The sequence below is a fragment of the Sarcophilus harrisii genome, chromosome 5 (assembly GCF_902635505.1).
Source record: "Sarcophilus harrisii chromosome 5, mSarHar1.11, whole genome shotgun sequence".
Lineage (NCBI taxonomy): Eukaryota > Metazoa > Chordata > Mammalia > Dasyuromorphia > Dasyuridae > Sarcophilus > Sarcophilus harrisii.
Genome location: NC_045430.1, coordinates 53,326,340 through 53,332,526, shown reverse-complemented (window position 1 = coordinate 53,332,526; position 6,187 = coordinate 53,326,340).

Sequence of the window (6,187 nt, the reverse complement as noted above, 5' to 3'; positions counted from 1 at the left end):
AAAGCAGAGTCAGAGCTGATAATGAGGTATATGCATGGGAATAGTGATGATGATGCATGACTCAATGAAAATACCTAATTCTATGTTATCATGCCAGGTGCTAAGCATACAAATAAGCAGATTGAAACAAACCCCATCCCCAAGAAGCTTATATTCTTTCAGGAGAGACATAAGAAGAGAATAAATACAAAATAATACAAAATATTTAGGGATGGAAGGTACTAATGGATGGTGGGGAGAGGTGGGGATAGGACCTTATGCAGAAGTTTGTATTTGAACTGCATCTTGAAGGAAGAGAAGGATTCTTGAGGTGGTGGTGAGAAGGGATGGCATACTAGGAATGGGGAAAGGTAATTTCAAATGCCGAGAGATAGAAGATAATAGATGAAGAAGAGAGGATGGTTTGTTCAGATTGTAAAATGAGGGAAGAGGAGTAATAATATAACAAGAGTAGAAAGATAGGGACCAGGTTGTGAGAAGTTAGTTTCTCAAACTTTTTGGTCTCAGGAACCATTTATAGTCTTACAAATTGTAACTTTGTAAGAAATAAGAACATAAATAAGAACACCTTCCACCCCAGCCTTTGTTTATGTAGGTTATATACTTTAATATTCACCATTTTAGAATTATTATGAAAATAGTTTTGACCTCACAGAACCCCTAAGAGTCTTGGGAACCTTCAGAAGCCCTGAGAGCTTACTTTGAAAATTGATTGTTAGGATAATCTAACTGTCATGCAGAAAATCTATGACATCCCTGTAGAATGCTAATTTCAACTGAGATTTGGAACTTAGTTTAACACAGTGCCTGGCACATAGTTAACATAACTTTACTGACTGACTAAATCCCTCCTGTGCAGATTATACATGCACACACATAAATACAAAGATTGCTAAGTTGGAAGAAACTGAAGAAGTCAACTCAGTTAGTTCCCTTATTTCATACATGAGGAGACTGGGACCCAAGGCTTAGAAAGTGATGAATCCAGAGTCACTCCAGTAGGAAGCTTTAAAGTTTATTTGCTACATCAAGAGCCTCTAACTCCAAAATCAGCATTCTTTCCAGCATATCATATTATTTCCAGTTTCAAGGTTTATAACTTAAAGCCTGTGTTATTTTCTTTAACATCACAGGATTCATAGAGAGTGTACCCTTCACACATCTCAGATAAATCTTTTTTTTTTTTTTTAAAGTGTAAAGGAAAAATGGTGATTCCAACAGATGAATTTTAAACAATATAAGTAGTTACTACTTAATTAAAATGCTTGAGAAATAGTTCATTGTTTTTTAGTTCAACTCAGGCTTCCTTTATTTTTATTAATAAATCAAAAATGTGATTCATTTTGTTAAGGAGATAAGTCTTGTTCAATCTCTTCAGCTATCAAGGTGAAAAAAAGATAATTAGGGCTACAGCCATGATCTCATTAAAGAAAATAATGGCAGCTAATATTCATACCCAACATTGTTATTTTAGTTGCTTAGCAACCAAAGCAGAGCCAGAGCTGTATGTGCGTGGGAATAGTGATGATGCATGACTCAATGACTAACTCTGTTAGGTGGGTAGAAGGAATTTAAATAACTCCTAGAGTCATATAACAAGCATATTTATAATGTTTCTTAGGGATAGAGACTAGACCTTTGATTTCATTTATGTAAAGAACTCAAGGTGAGGAAACTCCTTGCAATTTATAATCAAAAAAGTTGCCTAGAGAAGAAATAAATTAAAATAGAAGTAGGGAAAGGCATAAAACCATATATAAGGATGCCTGCAGGGACAGACATAAATTGACTTAGAAAATCACATATTAATATAATCTATGTTTTATTGTATTTTTATTTATTTTGTTAAATATTTACCAATTTCATTTTAGTCTATTTTGGGTATTCAAGGATGTTAGGTGCTCTCATGTGCTTGACACTTTTGGCCTAGAAAACTGCGAGATTTATTTTGCCTAGAGCCACAAAATCAGATTTTATTAGAGACAAGACTTCAGCCCAGGTCTTCATGGGTTCTGGATAAGGGACCCTTCCTGGTTCTCTGCCCACTACATGATGCTGTCTCTCAGTTTGCTTTAAGATTTGGAAAATAAAGGAAATGATATAATTATGAATAGATACCCACATTTATATTTTCTAATGTAATGGAAATGAAATCTTCCCATTTAACACATTGATTACTACTGAAATTTAGAATTTGAAATAAAACTGCAGCTTTAATGACATGCTGTTGTTAGACATTGCTGCCATCATGTGGCTAATGCTGGAATCTACAGCTAGAAGAGTAGGACACGTGTGTGAAAATGGTATATAGGGTCTTCTGTCATCATGCATTGAGAATCTTCTAGGAGTTAGTATTTTACTAATATACATCATCTGATGATCATGAAACCAAAGATTTAGAGCTAAAATGGCCCAAAGACCATCCAATGTACCTCTTTCTGCTCCTATTTTATAGATGAAGAAATTGGAACCAGGAGACTTTTAAATTAACCTAGTATCTGTCACTTGTAGAGTAGTCAGGCTGAAATGTAAGTCCAGGCTCTAATTCTAAATTTGATGCTTTCCTCATGAAAAGTAGTTATAGAACTTGGAGTCAGGAATATTTATGCAGAGACTGTCTTTTGTTTTTTTTTGTATGCCCCATACTTAGGACAGTGCCTAGCATATAGTAGGTGCTTAATAAATGCTGACTGACAGTTCAAATCTTGCTTAGGACATTTCCAAGCTATATAATTTTTGGTAGGTAGCTAAAACTCTCAACCTTAGCTTCTTTACCTGTATGTAAAGTAGGGATAATAAATAGCATATACCTCACAGAGATAGTATATGTAAGTCGCTCTGAAATGCTAAGAGAATTTGACCTCTGTCGATGGTTCAAAATCACATGTAAAATTGGTCTTTATTGAATGTAGGTCTTCATGGATTCTGGCTTAGGGACTCTTCTTGAGTCCATTATACCAAGCAGCCTCTCAGTTTGTTTTATGATTGGGAAAATACATGAAATTCAAGAGTGAATAGACATCCATATATATCTTTTCTAATTTTGTTGAGCTCTTTTCTTTTCCAACTCTCAATGTGTGACTCTATTTGGAGTTTTCTTGGCAAAGAAAACCTTTTGTTTTGACATTTCCTTCTCCAGCTCATTTTACAGATGGCAAACAAGATTGAATGACTTGCCTAGGAAAACAAATTATCCTGACTCCAGGTCCCGCACTTTATCCAAAATGTATATATTGTTCTCCATTTGAAGTCTCTGGCAGGAAGTAAACAGTGTGATCCATCTTCGGTCCTTTGGACTTGTGATTTATTATATCAATCAGGATTCTAAGTTTAAAAAAAAAATTACCATTTTATAAAATGTTCTCATAGTTCTGTTCATTTTGCTCTGCATGATCTCAGAAGTACCATTTTTTTTTGAAATTTTCATAATTTCTTATGGCAGAATAATTTTCCATTCCATTAATATATAATAATTTCTTTATTCCTAAATAGATGAGCAATCCTTTAGTTTTCAGTTTTTATCTATTATAAAAAACTGCTATAAATATTTATGTACATATGGATGTTTGATCTCTTTAGTGACCTAAGTTTAAGTGTTATAGGAAGAAAAAAGGGAAGCAAACCTACTATATTTTAGGTACTGTGCTAAGAAATTTATAAATATGACCTTATTTTGTCTTCATAACAACCCCAGCAGATGGATGTTGTTATTATCCTCATTTCACAATTCAAGAAATTGAGGTAGAGGTTAAGTGACTTGCCCTGATTAACATAGTTTCTAAGTGTCTGAGGCCAGATTTGAACTCAGTTCTTCCTGACTTAAGATGAACAATATTTATTGAGCTACTTTGATGCTCCGAATATAACTGCGTCAAAGGATAAAAGTTCAGTTTAGTTACGAATTCCCTACCAAAAAGAACAAGTTATTTTTCTTTATACATTTTTTCCTCTAATTTTATTGAAATTCACCCTGCTGCAGCCTGCCTTTAGTTATTAAAGTTTCTAGTTTGGGTTCAGTAATTGACTGTGTGTCTCTGTGCATCTTGCAAAGTGCAGAGCATTGGCCAATGATCGACAAATTCTTCTGGCCATTGCTGTTGTTCAGTTGTTTTCTATCCTGTTCAACTCTGTGATCCCATCTGAGGTTTTCTTGCCAAAGATAATGGAGTGGATTACTATTTCCTTCTCCAGCTCATTTTACAGATGAAGAAACTGAGGCAGACAGTGTTAATTGGCTTTACCAGGGTCACACAGGTATCTGAGGCCAGATGTGAATTTAGGAAGATCAGTTTTCCTAATTCCAAGTCTGACATTCTATCCACTGTAAGACCTAGCTGTCCCTTCATAATCAAAAATTCAAATAGGTTTAATCAATGTGATTCCCTCTAGTGTTGCAGATAAACCCATCCATGTCTGTGCAGGGAAATTTACCAAAGAGGGCTCATTCAGTGGGTGCAAGGCTTTATTCACTTCCCCTCTCATCTTCTGGCTATGGCAGCTCATTAAATTTTTTGGAGGGTTAAGTTGGGTGAGGAAACATTTTGGTTCTTCAATCAGTGAACCAGGGTTTAAATCTCACCTTTGTTGATCACCATCAGTGTGATTTTGGATAAGTCATTTTTAAGTAAACTTCTTGGTCCTTAGTTTTCTCATCTACAAAATGAAAGAATTGGACCAGATAGGCCCTCAGGTTCCTTCCTGGAGCTCCATCCTTTCTGATGGGCCAGATTTAGATTGTCTTGAAGAAGACCCTTTCCACCATTGGTCTCTAAGGTGAGCTCCTTACTTGATGTAAAGGCAGACACTTATTGCTTAATTACATTTCTTGGATGCTTCTTTCTGGTTCTTTTCTTTTTCTTTCCTTATTCTTTGCTGCTCAATTGAATATTTATTGAGCAACTGTTATGGGCTTTAACTCAATGCAAAGGGAAAAAAAAATAAACCTCATAAAAATTCCAATAAGAAAGTAAAAGTATGGTTTGTGAACCATTTCCTGTATAGAATAAGCCTTGTGGGTAGCTTAATTTCAGTTGTTTTTTCTTTCAGATAATTGCACTCTAGAACAATTTAACAAGGGAACAATAAGGTGTTTTTTAAGACATAGTTGGAAGAATTTTAAAGATTTTTTTCATTCTTCTAAGAATAGAGAGGGGTTGTATTGATCAAAAAGGTTGCCGAATGGCCAACTATGAGGTTTTCTGCTTTGGCAGACTAGGTGTTCTAGCCAACTTCTGAGATGTCGTGATTCAAGACCTGAATTCAAGTCCTATTTCTCAGGCATTAACTCTATAAATTGCTGAGCAGGTGGGTGTTCACTGCATTGATAGAGGTGTCTCCCTCCTAATGAAATTACAGATTCAACCCAAAGGGGAAAAAAAAAGTCATTAGGACTCATGACTAACAAAAGTGACTGTGGAGGTGCAGTTATAAAATCGTAGCTTTTTTTTTTTTTTGTAACATTTGAGCCAAGATAAAGGGATCATTCAAGCTGAAATCTCCCACTATTCTCCTTCAAACAACTTTACAATGTAACAAATTGAATTCTAAAGCAGCAAACCAATAAAAGGTTGGGTTAAGATGTTTTTCCTGCCCAGGAAAACTTATAAAATCAGAGGGAGAGGTTGGTGACAGTGAGCTGGGGGCTGGCGTGGGAGTGCACATGAAGTAAGACCAGCTCTAGGCTTTGATGGAAGTTATGGTGGCAGCACCTGTACTGGGAGCTGGATTGAACACCTGAGCAGAGACAAAGAGACTGGTGGGCTAGCACTAGGCACCGCAATGGGCTCCATTTGGCAAGTCCACTGTTTATTACCTAGTTCCAGGTTTCAGAGGAATGGTTGGAGTTGGGAGAAGAGACCTTTCCTGGGTAAGAACCAAAGCCCAGACCTCACAAAAGTGAAGTGACCACACATTTCTTCTGATTGCACCACTTTGGAAGTGATGCTGTTTGAGCCGTCTAGATTAGTGACTATAAGAGAGTTGTTAAGAATCCCCTTTAAATCGGCCACAGGTTTTAGGAATGAAAGAATTCACTCATTCCTGATTTATTAGTTGTAAATGAATGTTTCTTGTTAGAGAGAAATCAGTTTACCAAGAGACTGACTTCTATAGTGACAGATCTATTGGAAAAAGGAGTTTTGCACTGAGAATGCAGTTCTCAGTGGACAGAAAGTCCTGGCAACTGAGT